Below are 23,158 nucleotides of genomic sequence, written 5' to 3'. Positions count from 1 at the left end.
AACTGATTGCAAAGGTTATTTGCCAGTCCTTACCACAGGAATGCCATTGCTTTACTCTGATACATCTAAAATATCATTTAGGCCAGAGTGAGATGAAGTGAAGATTCTTTCCACAAATCCAAGTAGGTTGAAGTTTCTAATGGGCAATTTCTGTTAAAACTAAATAGAAATTATAAGCATTTGCTTTACCAAATGAGGTCAGATTAAAAGCTTTTACATTACTCTGCTAATATAGAAAAAGCTGGACGCATTACTTGCTTTTCAGTGCTCTTAGTCACGTTAAACTATTATAAATTTATATCGTTCAAAACAGAATTATATTAGATGAGCCCTAATTAATGTTTTATGCATTTTAAAAAGGCAATTTTAGACATAAGGAAGGTTATATTAGTCACATACAGATATTCTAAAGTCAGATGCAGTGTTTTAAAGGTGCTGTAACTCTGTAACTGCTGAAAAACTTTGTTTTGAAACAAACCAAATATTTCCCACAAACCGAAAGATGTGTAAATGTACAAACGTTTTGTTTGAAGTTAGTAAGGTTTATAGAGTCGACCATTTATCTATTATCTGTTTGGGTTTTTTAATAAACCTAAATTGCCCTCAAAAAAGACAAGTATTTAATTTCAAAATGTACACATGTAGTTGCATAATCAACTGTATTTTATTTCTTGTTGGGTCCAAATCTCCAAATCCCTTGTCAAATATGCTATCCATACTTCCTAAAGAAAAAGTGAACTAAATCAAGTTCAGGATTTTTTAATTATTATTCAAAAGAAAATATCATCTAGATATTTATTAGTCTATTCTTGAGATACATCTAACTACTTTTACAATGCATGGCATGTTTCAGTATTTGACAGAAAAACAAAGAAAAATAAAATAAAAAATAAATAAAATGTTTTCTCACATCTCAAAACACAAATGACACTAAATGCCAATTCCATTCCAGAGTAAATACACTTGGTTAACACAATGACTTATAGGAATGACTTGGTTCACAAGATGCAGTAAATCTGCCATTTGTTAAAATATTGGTAATCACTGTATTTGAATTGCATAAAGAGCATGGAAATTAGAGGAAAGAAACAGATGCAAATCGGTTATCACAATGTAAATATGCTGCAATGAATTCTCTATCCTATGCAAGCAGCATCATTCCCAGCAGCCTACTTTGTTCTTAAACCACTGAATATATATGTACACACATAGATGCTTAAGACTGACTTGAAGTCAAAACATTTACAGAATAGTCTTTTAAGCTGCTTCAGTGTGGCTCTAAGAGATTCTGTAGCACCCAAAACAATATGCACTGCTTCTTATTTCCTGATCATGGTGTTAGGGTTTCCCTCACACTCATTTTCAGCAGGTTCAGAGCCCTCCAACAAACCTGCCTGCACTCTGCAGCCTAGTGGCTTTGTGGGCTCTTCCCACGCTTGTAGGGTAGAAACGGAAATCTGATACAGAAGCAGCAGAAGACAGAAATGGGGAGGTGGGACTGCTCCCATGCATGATGTCCACATGCTTTCTTAGCTATAGGTACCAGTAGCTGTGAGTGGCAACAGGACAGCATGTGAAGCCATGTGAATGGCTTACACAGTAAACAGTCCAAAAATTTGTCCAAACACCCTAGAGAGGAAGACAGCCAACCTGTTAGATTAAACAGTAAACAAGGGATTCCTAAGAGTTTCTGGAAACAAGGAAGTGAGCTTTAAAAAGAAGTACAAAAAGACCATGGCACTTTGAGAATGTCAGTTGCCCTTCTGTAATTTGCAGTCTGTGCCTAGAAGCTGGCAGAACTTCCTCACCATTAGGGCCACAGAGAGCCACATGCAGTCAGGGCACTGGTGGTGCAGGTTGCAATGCAGGGCCCACATCTCTGGTATGGGAGCTGTCTCAGCAGTGGGTGGGTCATACAGGCACAAGCAAATCCAGAGCACCCAGGTAACTGCAAGTGTGTCAGAGTCATACTTCTGGGGATTATTGATAAAAGGCTGTTTGGAAAATTAAAGGTGTTTCTTACGATTTCATTGTAAGAAACAATTTCATTGTCTAGCATTGTGGTTTATCTTCCATATTGTTGGTATTGATCCGGAATATACAGTTTGTTGATTGTTGTTAATTATATGTGATTAATAAATCAATAAACAACTTGGAAACAGATTTTATGTAAGCCATCATGAGTTGATCTGGTTTTCTGTCCAACATTGTTATAGTTTTCATGCACAAAGAGCATGTCTTCAAACAAGCTCTAAACGTACGGCAGAGAAGAAACATCCAGGAGCCAGAAAAGAAGCATACATTTCCTATCCAAATGTTATCCAGAAGCTTTCAATAGTGGACTGAACTGTGGTAAAAAAAATGAAGGTTGTTGATATCGGAATATTGCAATAGTAAGTGGCAAATATAAATATGCATTAGTAGATATGTATTAGTATGGATGGGTCAGAAGGTGACTACAGTCTTTGACGATAGGTATTGTCCCTTTAAGTAGATGATGGCTTTAACAGCTAAACAAGATTTAGAGTAGGCCAGTTGATTGGGGTATGTCAGTTGAGAGTAATTGCTCTTTGACAAAACACCAAATGATGAGAAATGCAAGAACTGTGCAGTTCTGTTTTGCTAACCGTAAGAATGTAATTTCCTCAACACTTTGTAATAAAAGAGTTATATCACAAGGAATGCATAATACAAACAGCATGTACTCTGAAGAATACTATTGCACACTAAACAGGTCATATTTATTAAGGTTTACAGAGTTACAACATAAAATCTTGTTATAAGTTCTCTGCATATCCCATTTTGCAAAACCTTAGCACAATGACTTCTGTGACTGTAGAATCTTGCCAAATGAAGTTTGACATGTAATACTGGGCCTATTCATCCTAACTAGACATCCTAGGTTCCTTTTATTGACAGACACCCTGGGGATGATTTAGATGTTGGTTGAATTGAATTAGATCCTGTTATTATTTCTTTCCACTGATTACAGTCAGACTCAGCAATGAGGCCCACAATGTGCCTTAGGCGTGCAGTAAAATGTATGGCAGAAGAACAACTTCTTTTTTTGACTTATCTTTCTAAAAGCTAGTGTCTTGGACTGGTTGTTACATGAATGACAAGTTTAATATAAGCAAAGTTAAACATAATTAAAGAAGTCATGATCTCTAATTCATGCATGCATTTCTAACTTTGTACAACTGGAACTGGAAAATGCACACTCATTTGTAAATTGTGTAATTCTTATACAACTTACAATGTATACGTTATTGGCTAAATAGGCACTACTGCATAGGCATCTGTTAATTCAGTTGCTAAGATCAGTACAGTTGCATTTATTTTAATGTGCAAGTTCCAGACTCTCGTTTAACTGAACATTCATTTGTCTGGAAGACTGAATTTGTGTGGGCGCTAATTTGTTATGGAAAATGAATGCACTGTGCAAGAAAAACACACATTTCTTCTTCATCAGCCAAATTACTTTTAAATTTAGCAACATGACTGATTACTTATGTATGACAGTTGCTACATTTTCAGATAGGACCATTTCATAGTTACTTATACTGAGGTCTAAAAAACTACTGAGATTTTATTTGTATTTACCATGAAAATCTATAAAGAAAAAATAAACTATATTGATAGATTTCATGCAAGCATAAAAATATTAATGAAAAGCATTTGGGTTTAAAACTGAGGCATTCTTCATCCTCAGTTGAAATATTACTCTTTTGCTATGTTTGCAAACAAGTCTTTTGTACGAAGTATGATCTGAGTTTTAATAACGCTGATGACTTGGTAGAAACTCAATAGGATAATGACACATGGTAATTTGCCTTTGTTCAAAAGGGAAAATAAAAATAAGTAATAACATCAGTGTTTAAAAATCTTTTATTCTTCTGCTGATCAATTATATTTTCTATAGGAAAAACAAAGACCAAACTGGATATTCAAGCCTAGCTACTAATAATCCAGTTTACTTCTCACACAGTCATTTATATTCCCTGTACCATCTAGATGGTTATTTAGTCAGCATCAATGCTATGGATTTTACTTAATTGTTAAAAACAGAGAAGTAATGTTAGTCCCTTTGATTTTTTTCAGCTACATCTGTCTCACTAGGCTTTTAATATTATTTTAAGATAAAATCTCCATCCTGAATCGTTGGTCTGAACATTTTCAAACCCTCTTTAGTGCAAATCGTGTAGTCCAAGGTGAAGGAATCCAGCACATTCTGCAACATCCGGTGAAAAACGAATTGGATTTAGCCCCTACCATGGGAGAGACTCTTAAGGCCATACAGCAGGTGAAAACTGGCAAGGCAGCTGGGGTTGACGGAGTCCCACCTGAAATATGGAAGCATGGAGGCCGAGCACTCCACGCTAAATTTCATGAGCTAGTTGTGTGCTGTTGGGAACAAGGCAAAATACCGTCTGACTTTCATGACGCAATCATCGTCACTCTGTATAAGAAAAAAGGTGCCAAGTCAGACTGCTCAAACTACCGTAGTATAACTCTGCTCTCCATTGCTGGTAAAATTCTTGCAAGAATACTATTGAACAGACTAGTACCTGCCATCGCAGAAGAAATTCTACCTGAAAGTCAGTGTGGTTTCAGGGCTAATAGAAGTACCACAGACATGGTATTTGTTCTCAGACAATTGCAAGAAAAGTGTAGAGAACAGAATAAGGGGTTATACGTAACTTTCGTTGACCTCACCAAAGCTTTTGACACTGTGAGCAGGAAAGGCTTGTGGCTGATCTTAGAACGATTAGGTTGTCCCCCCAAGTTCCTGAAAATGATTATTCTGTTACATGAGGATCAGCAAGGCCAAGTCAGGTATGGTGATGCACTCTCTGAGCCTTTCCCAATAACCAATGGTGTGAAACAAGGTTGCGTTCTCGCACTGACCTTATTCACAATCTTCTTTAGCATGATGCTCCAAAGGGCTACAGCAGACCTCGACGAACAAGACGGCATTTATATTCGATATCGTACCGATGGTAGCCTATTCAATCTAAGGCGACTGAAGGCCCACACTAAGACCCTAAACCATCTTGTCCGTGAACTGCTCTTTGCTGATGATGCCGCCCTTGTTGCCCACACAGAAGCAGCTCTGCAGCGTTTAACATCTTGCTTTGCGGAGGTGGCTGAGATTTTTGGGCTGGAAGTCAGCTTGAATAAGACAGTAGTCCTCTACCAACCTGCACCCCAAGAAGATCATCACCATCCCCATATTACCATCGGCGAGTCAGAGCTTAAGACAGTTCAGCAGTTCAGCTATCTGGGAAGCATCATTTCCTCGGATGCCACGATCGACAAAGAGATAGACAACAGAATAGCAAAGGCATACAGAGCCTTCGGAAAACTCCATAAAAGAGTCTGGTGTAATAAACACCTGAAGAAAAGTACAAAGATCAGTGTCTACAGAGCCATTGTATTGTCTACTCTTTTATATGGGTCTGAATCATGGGTCATCTACCGTCATCACCTGCGACTCCTGGAACGCTTTCATCAGCGCTGCCTCCGTACAATTCTAAACATCCATTGGACTGACTATGTGTCTAATGTCACTGTCCTCGAACAGGCAGGGGTCACCAGCATCGAGGCCATATTGCTGAAATTGCAGCTGCGCTGGGCAGGGCACGTCTCTAGAATGAAGGATCACCGCCTCCCCAAGATCGTGTTTTATGGTGAACTTGCCACCGGTAGCCGCAAGAGAGGTGCCCCAAAGAAGAGATATAAGGACTCCCTGAAACAATACCTTAGCCTTGGCCATATTGACTACCATCAGTGGTCCACCTTGGCCTCCAATCGGGAGACTTGGAGGCACACCATACATAATGCCGCTGACTCCTTTGAGTGCTCACGAAGAACTAGTCTCGAGGAGAAAAGACAACGCAGGAAGAATCGTGTCCCACCTGTTCCACCCAAGGAGACCTTCTGCTGTGCTTTTTGTAGCCGGATTTGCCTATCCCACATTGGCCTTCTTAGTCATCAGTGCGCTTGTAGTAAGCATGGGTAAAAGCCCTTCCCAAATCTTCGTTCGCGAAGTCAAGCCATGACGATGAAATTTATGCAATTTTATGCAATGAATATTTTTTTGTCTCTGGTCCCCACACCATTCTAGTGAGTTAAAAGGCTGCAATATGTGGCATGCTTTCTATTTGCTAAATGGTTTGGGAGATTATTTGATGGAAACAGCTGCCCATCTTCTTTTCACCTTCTTTTCAGCTTTCCTTCGCTTTCCTTCCTCTTCCCTTTCCGTCCCTTCCCTTTAGAAATTATCATGGATAGAAATACATACAAACTCTTGAGGGATGGGACTAGTATGGATATATCACAGTACTGTAGATAGAAGTGAAATGCTCAGAGGGTAGCCTTGAAACTGAACTCAAAGACCATTAACAGAAGTTTGTGTAGCCCATTTAATCTTGACTAAAAGCTCCAGAAAAGCTATCAGCAAAAATTATGATTTACCTAAAGAAGAATGAGCTATATCCACTGCATTTATATCTTTACCAACTCCTTCACAATAGGATGTTATCTCTAAAGGGAAGCAGGTAAGGAAGTATGGAGAATGTTTTAACATACCACACCACAGAGTCCAGTTTATCACGCTACTGAAGGTTCACTCACCTTCTTATCACGCTACTGAAGATTCATTCACAGAATACAGAAACTGAGAAGTCCCCCCACCTTTCTTTTCCTAAATTTGAAAATGGATTTATTTCATTTGGAATAAATAAAATAATTCTTTAGCTCACATTCACCACAGAAATCTAAGCAAAGTTTTCCTTCAGTTTGAAATTAGTTTGCCAAGGAACTGCTGCCATTCTGTTCCACTCTACTTAGGTGTCTTGAAACTTTATATGTCTCTACAAATCAATGTTTAAAGAAGGGTTTCAGTTTAAACTAATTAACTTGAAGTGAAGGATTTTCAGTATCCAATTCTGGAAATTGAATTTTGCTGCATAAATTATCTTAAGTGCTGACTACGATTAGAGCTATGACATTTAGATGCTGAGTTTTACATGCTAGAAATAGTAATTTACCTAAATTTATTTTTATATTGAACTAGTCCTCATAAACAATTCAAGTACATTCTATAAAAGACTCCTTGCACTTTAAATCAGTTAAGATATCACTTCTATTCTCTTACTGTATTTAAAAAGTTATGCTGTTTTGGTTTTTTTTCCTTTCCATTTGTGAAATAGCTTTCTTAAAGGACAGCAGCTTTGGCAGGCTGGCAAAAATGTGGATAGGTTATCAAAAGCTTTGTTTTACAGCATTCAGGGATACCTTTCTCTCTACTGGAGGCAGCCACACAAAAACTTTCTTGAAATCCAGAACACATTCAGCCTATCAGGTAACATTTGTGTCAGGAATATTTTTTACTATACGTACTTCCTTCTACATTTTATCATTTAGTAAAGAAATCAGTTATTTGTCTCACCAGTAATGTTAAGACCTTGTGGTCATAACGGTTTTATTCATCCATCTAGATGTTAATGCTTTGTCACATAATTATGTCAGACTATTCTGAATGATAACCAGTTTGCTTATTTTTTTTTCTTAAAAGAATGCAGACTGCAAATTTCACTTGCCATTTACAAATAAATAAATCACTAAATGTAACATCTGAACTGGGATGATATTTAAATGAATATTCAATTACAATATGTTTGTGGCAACAAAATTAAAATTAAATTCTACTTCTTGTATTTCAAGAACTGAAATCCCAGATTTCTTAGTAGCATTTTGTGAAAAGCTGTGCCACAACAAATTATACACTAATAACTACTTCTAATAAGAGGCAAAAGGGATAAGCCCAAAGCTTTCTTATATAGGAAATATGGGAAATAAAAAAGATAGTAAACTTGGAGGGATGTGTAAGACTGTATTTTTCTTTTCCCAAATCATTCATAGAAAGTTAATTTATATCAGTTTCTTAAGGAGTTCCTCAGAATTTTCACTATGTTGAAAGTCACTACTCTGATTAATGCCATCTTGACCTGAGAACCAGATTATTTTCCTGGGAAACAAGAGGTGTGCTCATGTTCACTTGGTATCAACCAGAATGAGTTGAAACAGCCCCATTCAGCTGTTTCATTTCTAAATAGGAACTGGGACAGTCCCACCCATTTTAAAACAAGTAAACATCAGTTAAAGGTTGTTCTTTCTTTTTGCTCTCTTTTGATCAGAGAACATGATGTTTACAGGAAACTGTAATTGTGCAAATATCACTAAAAGAAGCAACTGAATAATTCCCCTACGTAATCAAATTAGATTGTTGTGGTTCTTACCTTATCTCCTACCTCCTTCAAATGTTTCTGAGTTCAGGAATTATTAACAGGAGTTACATAAGAAATTATGCATCCCTTTGGATACATTTGTCTGAAGGCCACATGCTACTTTTGGTACACCAGCAAAAGAATGATTCATGTTACTATAAATTAAAGTTGGTTTCAAATCAGAAAAAAATGCCAATTCAGTCATGTTTCTGAATCTCAACTTTGAGATAAAGAATGTATTCTCTCCCACTCCTCTGAGAACTTCTGTAACTAGAATGCTACATTTGGTTTGTGGCCACTCAGTACAAGAAAGGTGGTGACCAAGTGGAGGGGGTATGAGGGGAGGACACAGAAATGGTGGGAACAGTTACTTGTTCCATAAGGACAGCCTGGAGGAGCTGGGCTTGTTTAGCCTGGAGCAGAGAGTGCATTGAGAGACACATAACAGCATGCGCCGCACCACCCCCCCACACCCCCCCACCCCAAGTGCCTATTAGAAGGTCATTGAAAAGACAGAGCCAGTCTCTTCACAGCAGCTCAGGTTGGGAAGATGAGAATCAACATGTACAATTTGAAATGAGAGGTGTTCAGCCTGAATATAAAGAGGAGCTTTATCACCATAAGGAGAGTCAGGCAGTGGCACAAGCTGAGAGGCTGCACAATCTCTGTCCTTGGATGATTTCAGTACCCAGGTGGGTGAAGACCTAAGATGGTCTGACCTCAGAGCTGACCTGCTGTGGGCAGGAGATTGGACTGAAGACTGCCTGAGGTCCTTTTTCTATCTGAACAATACAATTTTATGAAATTTGCTTCTTATACAGAGCTACTTAATTTTACTGGATTAGGTTTTTATCTGGTTTAGCTCATGTGACAGAAAATCCAGGCAAGCATCAGTTACAAGAAGTAATTTTACAGTTGCACAATCAATAAATCTGAAGCCTATACTTCAAAAAACCCTGGCACAATCCCATTAAAAGACATGAAAAACAAGGTAAGAGCCAATTATGTGTGACTGCCAAGTTCATTAACGTTAACTAACAAGACTGTTGACTTCTAAAATTGCTCGTGTCAGGTGGCAATGACAAACTTGACAAGACAGTACTTGCAAAATGTCATTAAATATTTTGCAGCTCATTTCTATCAGTACCAAATATTAGATTAAGACAATAACAATGTTCATATGAATTTGAAAGAACTAATTACAAAGCTTCTTTAGAAACCCTACCGCATATGAGATTATAAGAATGACAATAACTTTCATTCTGAGGATTTTAAATAGGGAAAATTCTCCTGCTATAAGTAATAAATAGCAATAATTATTATAATGACAACAAATAATACTGAGCTTTGGTTCTTCTCATCCTGTCAAAGCAGAAGTAATTATTGTTCCCCCGAAACTGCTGATAAAGGAGTTGTGCTGCATATTAGGGATGTTTAATGCTTATTTTCAGAGTGTCTCTCTAATACTATATGAGCTTTTAATTTTTGTGTGAGGCTATGGATTTTGTTCTATTTTCTTCAAAACGCTGCAAAAATCAAAAATATATCCTATTTGCTAAGACTTCTCCCAGTTTACAGTCCAGAAAACTAATCTTTTAAAGAGGTGTTCTATTTTGCATTTGTGCCCTAGGACCCTACCAAAAAAATCTGCATGTTATGCGAACAAAACTAGTTTTAAGTCACGTGGATATTTGTAAGACTTGAGATAGGGATGTAGATTCAGGTTAGAAAATGTGAGACAAAAATCAAAGTGTGTTGACAGTCTCTTTGTCCCTCCTTCTGGTCATGTAAAAGGCAGCATGGTATAAGCATCCTTATGGCATTTTAGCTTTTTTTTTCCTACTCTAGGGAGAAAAAAACAAAGCATCAAATATAAACATATGTTTTACAAATACTTCTGAAAACTTGAAATTACGAATGTCATATAAAACCTGATACATGCGTGCTTATATAAAGTTATTCTGAAATGTTGTGCTTGTATTAACCAGATAATGAAAATCCCACATAGAATCATAGAATCACAGAATAGTTAGGGTTGGAAAGGACCTTAAGATCATCAAGTTCCAACCCCCCTGCCATGGGCAGGGGCACCTCGCACTAAACCATATCACCCAAGGCCTCGTCCAAGCTAGCCTTGAACACTGCCAGAGATGGAGCATTCACAACCTCCCTGGACAGCCTATTCCAGTGCCTCACCACCCTAATGGGAAAGAATTTCCTCCTTATATCCAATCTAAACTTCCCCTGTTTAAGTCTGAACCCGTTACCCCTTGTCCTGTCACTACAGTCCCTAATGAAGAGTCTTTCCCCAGCATGAGACTTAAGTTCATACAGTGGCTTTTTATTATCAGCTTCAATCCATTATTTTTCTGTTCTGAATAAAAATAGTGAAAAATATAAGCATCTTCCAAAACTGTCTCTACCTCAGCAATTTCTTCAGCTGGCTATCACCCAGATATTTGAAGTCCATATAAAATAGTGAGCCATCTTAAAGATTCAGATGCTTATAGCTGTCAACATTCGTATTCACTACATACAAAGGATGTATGGCTAACAACATCAGATTTTCTCCTGCTCATTTCTTAGTTAAAGATGGGCTACTGCGTGATATCTTCCCCAACATTCATCCTCCTGCATTGTGAATGACTGGCTGCCTTGCGGCTAATCTCAGCCTGGCTGCTGGGAGACAGTGCTTCAATGGGTATAGCTGGACCTGCCATGGCCAGGTTTTGAGACTGGGTTTCATATTCACTATGTGGAAAGTAAGCATATTTGGTCTTTATGAAAATTTTAGAGCTGATTTAACAAACACTGGAACCTGCTTGGACCTCAGTGGTTTGACAGGCCTGACCCATTGCTGCTTTCCTGAAGAGCATGGTGCCTCCCCAAAATCAGACACGAGGGTTGGTAAAGCCCTACTCCACTTAGTTTTGCAAAAGTAGCTAATCATTCAGCAGTGGCAAGTGGCATTCCCGGTGAAGAGGCTTTGCATGCAGTTCACTTGTGTTCACACTGGGATTTCTAATGCTATCGATTCACTGCAGGAATCTTCCCTGCTTCAAAAATTAGAGCATGCTTTGTGGCTTAGTGTGTTAGGAAAGCCAATCTCATAGCAAGCTGCCACAGCAAGTAGAGGTCTTGCTGCCTTGAAATTTCCCCCACATCTAATAAACTGGTTTAACCACAGACTGAACAAAACAAAACAAAGAAAACAAACAAACAAAAAACCCCAAAACATTTTCTACTGGCTCAACCAGTTATGCATCAACTGTACAACCCGTAGATACGCAACAGGGAAGAGAAGGTAGAAAGAATAGAACTGAACCTCATGTTTCTCAGTGATTTGTTGTTGGTTGGGCTTTGCTATAATGTCAGACTTAGCCTAAGTAACTATATTAGGAAAAAACCCTTTTCTTCTTTAGATCATACTGAGGTTTATAAAAATGGCTTCTTGTAGGAGAGAGATTTATAGAAGATCAGAAACCCAAATACATGCAATTAGTTAAAATTGTATTTCTATTCTCCACATTCTGCTATAACAGAAGGCAGTGAACCACTATTAATATGTTAGATATTAGAATCTCATTAGTCCTTAGTGAGCAGCAAATGTATATGTCACAATTTAATCCCTCAAATTATGTATTTAGAAAATATTTGAATACTTCAGGACTATAACAGGACTTCATATGTTAATCTGAAGACTTTCTTCTTTTCTATTAACATCAAGATCAAGTCAATTTTATAGCATTATAACATTTGTACATCTATTTAGCAGCAAAATATAAGAGTTCATCACTACTAAAATTAAGCAATTTGATATAAAATTGAAGTCTTAAAGTAAATAATGTCAAGGTCTAGACCTTCTGATACTCTAATTATTTTTATTGTAAATGCATGGGAAGGAAAGACCAGGATCATTACAGCCATTTCAGGCCTGGAAAACATGAATCTTCTCAGTGGGAGTACAAGTATGCCCTTTGGTAACAAGTTATCAGGCATGTAAGGTTTAAAAGAACCTTTCAAATGTTCTTTTAAAATTAGTGTGGTGCAATTAATCCTGCTACTACATGTGACAGCTCCCATGATGCCCCAGCCTGTGTTGCTCTTCCAGCCTTGAGAATTAAGTTGCTACTCATGTGTAGAGAGTCAGTGGCTAGCAAAGCTGCTGCTGTGCTGCAATCCTTTACATTCAGCAGGCAAAACTTTTTACATAATATTGACATTTGAGCCCTTCACATGTGATGCAGACTTAGAAAGAAACTTTTTCTGATTTCATAGAACCATAGAATGGTTTTAGTTGGAAAGGACCTTAAGATTATCTAGTTCCAGCCCCCTTCCATGGGAGAGGATGCCTCATTTCAGACCATGTTGCCCAAGGATCTGTCCAGCCTGACCTTGAACACTGCCAGGGATGAAACATTTACCACTTCTTTGGGCAAGCTGTTCAAGTGTCTTATCACCCTCACAGTAAAGAACTTCAATCAGATTTGATGACATCTTCCCACTGTAGTATTTCTAGTTCTATAATCTACAATCAGGGGAAAGCTATGCAGGTGACTTAGATGCTCAGTGCCAGCTTGAACATCAGTCCTAAGTTAGAAAACAACTGGGAAGAGTAACTCAGTCATTGGTGTCTGGTAAATGACCTTTGATAATACTCTTAACCTCATTTTGCATTGATTTGGAGCAAGTATGATGTATCTAGCTTTCTAGAGGAACTTAAATGTAGTTTAATGGCAAAAATCACATGCTGGATCTGATCTCAAGCTTCCTGGTTCTCAGAAAGTTATAACAAAACTAGAGATATAAACACTTAGGGTAAATTATAAAAGTATCTGAAATTGAATTCCATTATATGCCCAGGTGGTGAGACTTTCTCCTTAGCAACTTAATAAGTGCATGCAGCCTCAAAGAAATCACAGTTCCTAAGAAAAAGCTACATTCATCACCTTCAGAGCCACAGCTATTTCTCTTTTGACAAGGAGAGAGTTAGTGTGGATAGCTTTAGCTGGCTATGTGCTGAAAAAACAACCTTGTTAGACTGGGGGAACTATCCCCATGGAACGTGAATTGGCAGAAGGCCAGAGTCTGTAAGGAAGATCCAAAACAAGCTGCAGCAGAGCAGCAACCCAGATCTGAAGTATCAATTTTCAAAATAATCAAATCATTACTAAGCGCATGAATTACTCAGTAATACTTTTTTTTTTCCTTCTTTTATTTTTCCTTTTCCTTATAATAACCGTAAGAACTGAATTCAATAAACACTTTTTTTCACCCATAGTTCTGAGTGACTGGAATTTCTGGCAGCTACCCAAACAGGTCAGCATGAGCAGGATAATGTGGCAATCTGTTATCATTAGCTCTGTTGGAAAGGTTCTGAAGACACTAGAGAGAATTAAATGACCCGGAAAACTCAGTCTATGGAAAAGTCTATTGTACTCATCTCCGTTATTTCCACCTCTATGCATCACTGGAACAGTGGAACAACATGATTTGCAGTGGTGACAAATATAAAGGTCATTTCTCTGTTTTTCTTTTATCCAGCATGAGCTATTTAAGGATTGTTAAATTTCCACATACAGAAAATTACTAACTCATGTCAGGTCCTTCCATTCTTTCACTATGTTAGTTTACTGAAATCATCATATTTGGAAGACAACATAGAGTTGTCTGTTTAAAATCAGCGCCACTTTTGTTCCTGTCCATCACTGTTACAATTGTCAGAATTTCAGATTGCCTAGATCAACAATACACTAAACCCTCTGTATTTCCCATTTTAGCAACTCTTTCCCATAACTGGCAATTTTTTATTCCAGCAAAATTTGAAAGACCAGTTCTAAAAGACCTATTAAATGTAATCACTATGCCAAAGTCCACATAGAAAAGATAAACACTATAAAAAGACTGACATAGCCTATTCAAAAGAATATGCATCAGAGAGATTTCGTTTATGTAAGTTTTGCTGCTGTTCTGAATTTATCTGAGTGTTTAACATAAAATTGAGAATGAGACTGACATGCACCAGCTATTCTAATTTGACAGTTGTGTACAAAAGTATTATTCCTGGGAAATCCAACAAAAGATAAGCCCACAGAAATGAAAGACCAAAAATAGGGGAATTAGTAGAATCTTAGGTGGAAAAAAAAAAAAAAAAAGAGATCGGTTGCATTTTGGAAAGAAGGGATGAAAGCATTCCCAGTTTCAGAGCTGAGGAAAAATTGTGTAGTCAGGGGAGCTCAGTGTTTTCCCTAAACCTTTTTTATTTCACACTGTGGACTTACTGAGATGTTGAGGACATGTAGTATCAAAGATACTGTTTTCAGGGCATATTCATCACCAATAAAATAAGCAGATGCATAAAATTGTGCCAAATCATCTTCCTTCATTATAAATGTTGATCAAAACACACCATGATCTGTGGTTTACTGTAAATTTATGTTATTTTTTTACATGGGAATTTCTAGAAGTGAACACTAACATTTATTATTAATGAACCACATGGATTTAAGAAACAGACACAAGACTCAGTTCTGTTCTATTGCAAGAAAGGATGAAGTTAACATCATGTGCAAAGGTGGGCAGGCCAGAAGTTCGTTCGTAAATGATCCTGGTGTTTTTGTCAAAATTGGATTGTCAAAAGCCTCCAGTCTAAAGACTAAGAAAATTCTGACATGTTGCATGCATAATTATTCAGCCTATAAATAGATATTAATTTGAGAAACAGAAATATGTAAGAAGTTAAATTCTCGAACAAAATTATTACTTAAATTTATCTTTTCTGGTCTTTGCGAAGGAAAAGGAGAGAGTGGTTTTTCATTTATAAATTGGGAAAAAAATTTCCCTCTTCTCTCCTCCTACTAACTCTTGATCCTCAAAGACATTGAAGACATTTCTTTGATGCCAGAATACCTGCTTAGCATGCATTCAGAGTCCAAATGGGTTGTTTTATTTTAATAGAAAGAAATCCTTCCAATACACCTCCTACTCTAATAAGGTTTGTACAGAGAAAACATGTTAAAATCCACCTGCCAATCTTCCTTACGCTTTTAGTGGTTGCAATACATTGTCAAGAGCAGGAAAATGAGTTAAACTGTGTTATATTTAAAATGACACTGTGAATCTACTCATATCAAGTTCATCAGTTCTAATTCACTTATGTCTGTTCGGAGGTCACTGTCTGTGTCATTCATTACAATGGCTTGCTTGTTTTCTGATATAATTCTCAATTAGCTGGGTAGGCAGGTAAAACATTTGACATCCAACAATGAACTATATGCTTCCAAATATGTTTGCACAGCCACACTACACTTTAGCAAGCTCTTTAAGTTGACCTGCTAATAAACCATAATTTGAGGTTGAGAATAAAGACTCAATTCAAAATGAATTAGAGGCGTTCTGAACTACATGATCATAAGTCATTTAGCTATTAAATAATGAAGCACACCAGTTAACAGATAACTGGAGACATTTACTCCATCTTATTTTCATCTGTGCTGTATTCATGATAAATTTAAAGTGAATATCCATCGTTCATCTGGATAATGAATGTCAGATTCAAATGACTCTTACCTACAGCTGCTATATCACACTGGTTTGTAACACAATAGGCTCTAAATGAGCACACCACTACTCACATTCATCTGCTTCATTAATACAGATTTGTATTTATTTGAATATTCTAATAAAACATGTATTTAGTTAAAAAAACATTTAATATTAGTTTGGAACAAACTCTTGACTGCCTAAAAGGGGCACTATCCTTTACTGTTAGTTTTGCCTTCACAAGAACTTGTGATTTCAGATTCCTGTAACAAACCCTCCATATACTAGAACTAGACCAAGCCACACTGAAATACCTAGGAGGTTTGAAATACAATATAGTCTTTTCTATATAGTCTTGTCTACAGAGTTTTCAAGGGCTAAGAAGACGCTGTTAAACATGAGAAAAAAGAATCTTTAAAAGCTATTCAGTGCATCCAGGTTAAGAGTATATTGCAGTGATAATTTTAAAATATTTTCAAGAAGTGGTAAGCGCTTTCAAGACAGATCTTTCTACAAAACCATGGTGAAAACCAGAACAATATTATCCAGAAAACTAGATTTTATTTTTCAATCTATGTTCATTTATAGGCTTATTCAGGTTAAACTGCTGGTAAGACCTTCTGGGTTTGATTTTAATTTTTTAAACTAATACATGCAAGCAATAAGGACATAAACATGTTCCAAAAGCAGTTCAGTTTAAATATCCACTACCTTAACTGTGCTACTCGCTGTAAAGAAGTTGTCCTTCAGAACAGAAATGGTCTCCACAGACTAGGTCTTGTATGAGTGAAAGCCGATGATACTCAGGAGCTGAACTGAATCAAAATATATAAAGACTCTTTTTCAGTGATCTGTGGGGGAAAAAAAAGAAAAAAGCAAAGAAGTTACATGCACGTGTAGACCTGCATTTCAAGTTTTAGATCACTCAAAACTTCTTGTATGTGGAGATCTCTTCATTTGACTCTCATATTTAATTCCTTGTATGTTGCATGACATGCAGTGTTTATTGGCTGTATGAATTAAAACTGAGATACCTATCTTGTTTCAGAATGGATACAAAATTCAAAAGTGCTTTGCTTTATGCTGGTAGAGGAAAAAATGCTATTTCATACGACAGCAACAACAACAAAAGTAGAAGTAAAGAGTCCTTTTTTATCTGCTACCCTATAAAGAAAAGATAGTACTGAGAAGAATGGAAAAGTTACAAGTTTACATGATTAACATTTTTTATTTATGTAACTCATCTATAATGGAAAGTTATAATCTCTGTTGTTTGAATTTAAACAACTTTATAAGCATTTTTCTAAAGATTCTTTTCCATATTATTATTTTTTTAAGGTGACCTTTTCTGGGTGATATTCTGTCTTGGTTTTGGCTGGGATAAAGTTAATTTTCCTCCTAGCAGCCAGCGCAATACTGTGTTTTGTATTTACTATGAAAACAATACTGGTAACTTTGATGTTTTAGTAGTGCTCAGTAGTGCTTACTCTAAGTCAAGGACTTTAGAATTTTCCATGCCCTACCAACAAGAAGGAACACGAGAATGTGGGAGGGAGAACAGCCAGGACAGCTGTTCTGAACTAGCCAGAGGGTATTCCATAGATCATCACGTTCAGTATATAAACTGGGGGAAATTAGCTGGAAGTCACCAATTGCTGCTAAGGGGTGTGATGGGCATCAGTCAGCAGGTGCTGAGTAATTCTATTGTGCATGACTTATCTTTCTCAGGTTTTATTCCACTTCTCCCCACATTATGATGATGATGATGATGATGCAGCATTATTTTAATTGATAACCTATTCTTCTCTCAATCCACTGGGTTTCCTTCTTATCCAATTTTCTTTGGGAGGGGGTAGGGAGCAGAGTGATCAAGTGGCTGCTTAGGTGAAAGCTGGTGTTAAACTAAGACATGTAATTACAACTTTCCTGATTACTTTAGAATCATAGAATTTGTGTTCAAATTACTCATTTAAAATTACGTTAGAGGCATGCATCACCTTTTAGCTTATTACCCTTAAAGGTACAACTTCTTTAAAATAATGATTGTTTGAACTATCCAATTATTAACTTAAATTGACAACAGAAAGATCACAACACTTTCACTAAATGTGAACAGTTACTAACACCCTTAATTTAAAAACCCTAAACAAACAAACAAAAAAAAAACTCCAAACAAAAAGAAGCACCATTGTTGTGATGCTGTGTGAGCTTTTGGTTTAATTAACTTTCACATGAAGTGTGAAATCCAGTCTTTTTCCTGCAGAAGTCTTTATTAACCAAACAGCAAACACAGTTATATCATCTTAAAACTTTTTCTGTTTTTTTTTTGTTGTTTTTTTTTCACTTTTTTGTGTGTCTAACCTATGTTCTCAGATGCTTCTTCCCTTGACTTTCACAAAACTTCATTCTGACTTAATGAGTCACAAGAATGTCTTTCTGTTCCAAATTACTCCCTAGTTAAGCTGTTTTCCTGGGAATCAGTCAGCAACTGGGAGTACATCTATTAAACAATTTTAGGCCTAGTAAAAACTAAACAATTAAATAAAAGCCAATTAGCTGTCCTAGCCAGACCTGTGTATATAACTGCCAGGAAACAGATTAGGTGTCTAAAGTTCTACCAAAGGCGCTGTGGTAGAACTGACTACCAATTTCATAGCTGCTGCACTTGAGAATTATGAACAACCTTTCCTCACTGTATTGGCCTTGAAGTTTGAATTAAAGAATTTACCTAAACTTTGCCTTTGGAAAGGCACTGAATTAGGGATGGGAGACTAGTTTTGACTTACATTGCATATTAAATACATATATATATATGTATGTATATCTCAATACAAGGGAGAAGTACTGATGCTTTTCTCGTTAACTCTCTGTAGACCATCCTAGTGGATCAGAATTTGCCTAAGTGGTATTACAGCTAAATCCCATACTGCTTGAATGATTCAAAGCTACATCTGCAGTCCAGAAACCATTTACATTTGTGAAGTAGAGGAAGATATTCTGCTCACCCTTCTGTCAGAAATGGCTCAAGTTGTAGAAAACAGTGAAATTTTATAAAGATTATGAAGAGAAAGACTACAAAAAAAAATAACAACACAGAAACAAAACAACAGTGATGAAGTCACTGTATGGGAAGAGAGACAATTAGATATGACTTGTCATTCCCTTACAGTATTTGTATCAGTTTTAGTCATTAATGAAAATAATCTATGTAATTATCTATGTGAATAAGCCTAAAAACACACACAAAAAGACGCTTCTTCCAGCCTTCAAAATTGTATTTCATGGCACACCTTTGGCACCTTTAGTAAGAAATGTCATCCCTCCCTCTTATCTTTTAAGCATTTGTCTGTTAGCAACCATTTAGAGACACACCCTGCAAGGCATGAACCGTTACTCATCTTTGAGAGGAAAAGCTTCAGCTGCCACCTTTGACATAAACACCCCCACACAAACACTATTTATTGCACTTGACAAAATGTGAGCTGCTCCATGCAGCACCTGGATGTTACAGACCTCAGCTATTAAGCATCTAAATTTACCTATAAGGTAAAAAGGTACTAGATTCTGCTCCGAGTGGAATGGATTCTATAGACCAGTGAATAAGATACTGCCACAACTATTAAAAGGGTATGGTCTTTCTACTAACTTTGCAAGGCCTCAAGACTTGTCAGGTTTTCTCTGTCTGAACTTGTTTTACCTAGCTAAGCTTTGTTGTAGCCAGTGGAGCTGCAGCAGCAATTTTCAAAATGACCAGGTAACTAGATCCACTTCATTTTGGTTGTGCTCATCCTTCTATGGCACAATTTTCATGTAGGTAATAGTAACAAGTAGTTATTCTGTGTATTCTGTGTATAATATTTATGACTGTAACAAAATGGCATAGCATAGAAGAATATATCCATGGTATTACAAAAGTGAACTTGAAAGCAGAATGTAGTGTAGAGAGGGGCAGGCACACAACCACTAGAGAAAGGACACAACTGGTGGTGGAGACCCATGAGCTATAAACAACCCACTGGCCAGCTAAGAAGGTACAGACCTGTCAAAATCAGCTTTTCAGGCAACAAAGAGAACAAAGAACACGTATCTAACATATGTAAAGTGTGCCATAAATAGTACATCCAGACGATGCACACACTTGAAACCAGTGAACAAACAGCAAGCTGTGAGCATGTTGACAAATATATAAAAATGTCCCTGTGTAAGCCTTAGATGAGGAGGAATAAATCATCCATGAGTTTCAGTGAAGGATTCAGGATGCTGAAATCTAGCTATACCTTCTCCCCACGCTGAACCAGAAGATGCTGGAAAATCAAAAAACACCATAAAACTGGTAAATATCAGGAGTTGATGTATGGAAGTGTCAACTTCTTATGCAACAGTATTATTCTCTTTATTTTCTATTTCTTTTTTTCTGTAATAATAAGAAGCAAACTAATGAAAAATCTTCAAGTAGACAGTTAGGATTTAAATGATAATAACACATTATCAAATTTACATACAAGGTGTGTTTCTTTACTGGCCATAAAAATATCTTGAGTATAAAAATATTCCACTTCCCCACAGCACCTTTTGGAACTAATTCCTAGATGTTATTAAGCTGATTAGTCATTTGCCTGCTGGGTTTACAACCACCTGGGAAAGGAAGACATTGCCCTTAGGAATCATGTCATCCTGTGTCTTTTCATATATACATATATATATGTGTGTATATATATGATATATATATAAATATTGTTTGTTGCAATGCCTTTTTTTCTATTTAGTGGAAATTAGAAACAGATAGAAATACACTGTAGAGACAATGCCAAATAACTTACCTTAGGTATGATTTGCACTTAATTTTTTTGTTTCCTTGAGTTTCTCTTAAGAGAAACAGAGGTATTTATCCATGAACTCTTTGAGTATGTGTGTGCACGAAATAAGCTCTTACTGTGTGTTCTGTTCATACATGTCCATATGCCTGTGCATTGATATTCGTTATTTTTTAGAGTGATTTAACATGAAGTAAAAGGAATAACTCATCTGGGTGTTTTTGTTTGTTTTTTTTTTTTTTTTTTTTACTAATAATGGTCACAGATTTAATTAAAAAGAATCCTTTGGTTTTGAACTAAAATAAATCCATATTATTTTTAGTTTTCATCTGAATGTCAAAAAATAATTGTGAAAAAAGTTTGCACAATAACACAGAAGTATGATGCATTAAAAGGAAAAGCACCATACTTTATTCAAACTTCTTATTAGATAGAAACATCTGCAGATTCCTGAATTCCACAGAAGGTGGCCTAGCCATTAGGTTTCAGTAGCTGAAAGAAACAATAAATTACAGCTTTTACTTTTACAGCCCATTACACCCAAAGGTCTAAAACCTTTCTATGGTTATTTGCAAGGCTCAGAGTATTCCTGCTGCAGAGTCTTATACTTCCCAACTTTCTGTAATTAATAGATGCTATATTGTAGACTGAACAGGAAATTAGAGTGGAAGAGGGGTGTAAAATCAGTATCCACAGAAAGGTTGTAGAGGAAGGCTTTGAAGAATAGCTCACTATAGGGCTATGCAGCCTTCCAGTGAACCTCAGACAGGACAGGTTACATTCTGATTAATGACCGTTAAAGAATCAGTGAGTTTTTGCGTGTTAGAAAGGGGAAGCTCTAATAAAGTTATTAAATGGTGGAAGGGCAAGGGGCAGGGGCGGGGGGGAGGGGGGGCTGTGGTGGTGGTGAGCGGATAGAGAGGGAATAGGTTTGGGAATATGACTGATTGAGACCTGCTATAGTTAGCTAGAAAAAATAGTCTGAAAGATGTATAGATCTTTCTCCCACTTTTGACCTCTCACAGGACAGTTAAGCCCTTTTAAAGCTTCAGTCAGTGTAGAAGTACAATATCATTCAATCCTATCCTTAAAATATCCTGGCAATTGACTTCCCCTTCTCCATTTATTAAACAAACCTACTACTTCTGATGCAGCACGGTTCAGAAAAATAGCTACCTTTGCTCATCTGCCAATTCATAATTCCACTTTTCTTGCAGGGGCTAAATCAGATCTTCCTCCCTCTTCATTTAGCCTTTTCCCCATTATGGCAATGGGCCACAGTTTCTATCTAGCTTGAAAATTTGTCTGGGCAACATCAACTTCTCTAAGAAATGCAATGCCTACATTACAGTAGAGGAAACTCCAGTCATCTTTTAGAGAGCTGAAGTGAGAGTCACTATCTGTGTCTATACTACAGGCTAGAGGTTCCTGCTGTGCAACCAGGCTACCCGGTGACTGCAAGGCAGATAACACCATCCTCAGCAAATATAGCTGCCATTAAAATCAAAGACAATTTTGTTCCTAACTATCTCCTGGGAGGCCTTGTACTGTAGGTTGCACTGAAGAATACGCTTGCTATAAAAACCACAAGTATTTCCACTGTGTATGGTGCATTTCAAAACTGCTTTTGAATTCTCAGTGCAATGTTTTCTATTTAGCATCTTTTTTTTTTTTTGCTTTCCTGCTTCAGTCTATTTCTGGTACTGTACAGTCTTCACAGGTGAAAATTAAAAAGGGAATATGAGAAAAGACACAGAAGGTAGTTATACAAGGAAAACTTGAAGGCAAAAAAATTGCTCCTCAGGCTCCTTATCAAGTGTACTGGTCATGACACAGGTTGTCATACTTCTGCCCAAGCCTTTAAAAAAAAAAAACAAAAAAGAACACAAACAAACAAACAAAAAAAACCAAAGAAAACCGCCCAAACTGTTTAAACATGACTACTCCATGAGTCAGTAATTTCTCCCATTTCAATTTATCCTTTAATTCCTGTCTGAATTTATCCATATAGGATTCTATCTTATAACATATAACTTAATGAAACAGAACCAAGGCTATCTACTGATTTATTCTAAGTGTGAAAGCATTTCTATACTTGTATGAAGGGCAATATTTTTGGTCAGATCAAGAGAAGCTGAGTCTAATTCTGACCTTAAATGAAGAAGAAAATGTTTCCACTGAGAAGCTAAAAGCCAAGTCCTGCAGTGGTGAAGAAACTGTTATTTAAAAGCACAAAGCAAGCAGGCACATGGGAATGATATATACCACATAGTGAGTGGCAGGTTATGATCCTCAGGGTGATTTCCAGCCTGTTCACTGTAGTTAATAGACTTGACCTCTGGAAAAATGTTTACAGGTCTATGAATCTAAGAATTTCTTCCAAACATATGCATGCTATCTGGAGCTCAATAATTAAAAAAAAAACCCAACCTAATTTCTTAATAAAGTTTTAGACTGGTAGACAGAAAGTGTTAGCAAAGTCTTTATATATATATATAGCAACAAGTCCAT

At 36.8% G+C, this 23,158-nt stretch overlaps 1 protein-coding gene across 11 annotated transcripts in view; it reads right to left on the bottom strand.

The window, feature by feature from the left end:
* CNTN5 (contactin 5) overlaps positions 1-23,158 on the bottom strand; it is a 637,852-nt gene that overhangs the window by 430,811 nt on the left and 183,883 nt on the right. The window contains exon 1 of one of the 11 annotated variants that reach the window (XM_061374571.1): positions 16,545-16,679. The exons of the other annotated variants lie outside the window; for them this stretch is intronic. The gene's annotated coding sequence lies outside the window, so the exon portion shown is untranslated. Of the gene's footprint in view, positions 1-16,544; positions 16,680-23,158 lie in introns of those variants that run through there. 11 annotated transcript variants of the gene reach the window in all.

The sequence above is a fragment of the Neopsephotus bourkii genome, unplaced genomic scaffold (assembly GCF_033783945.1).
Source record: "Neopsephotus bourkii isolate Nb327-2 ecotype Australia unplaced genomic scaffold, CSIRO-AGI_Nbou_v1 NB_1638, whole genome shotgun sequence".
In the NCBI taxonomy this organism is placed as follows: domain Eukaryota; kingdom Metazoa; phylum Chordata; class Aves; order Psittaciformes; family Psittacidae; genus Neopsephotus; species Neopsephotus bourkii.
This window is presented reverse-complemented; position numbering and strand designations above follow the sequence as displayed.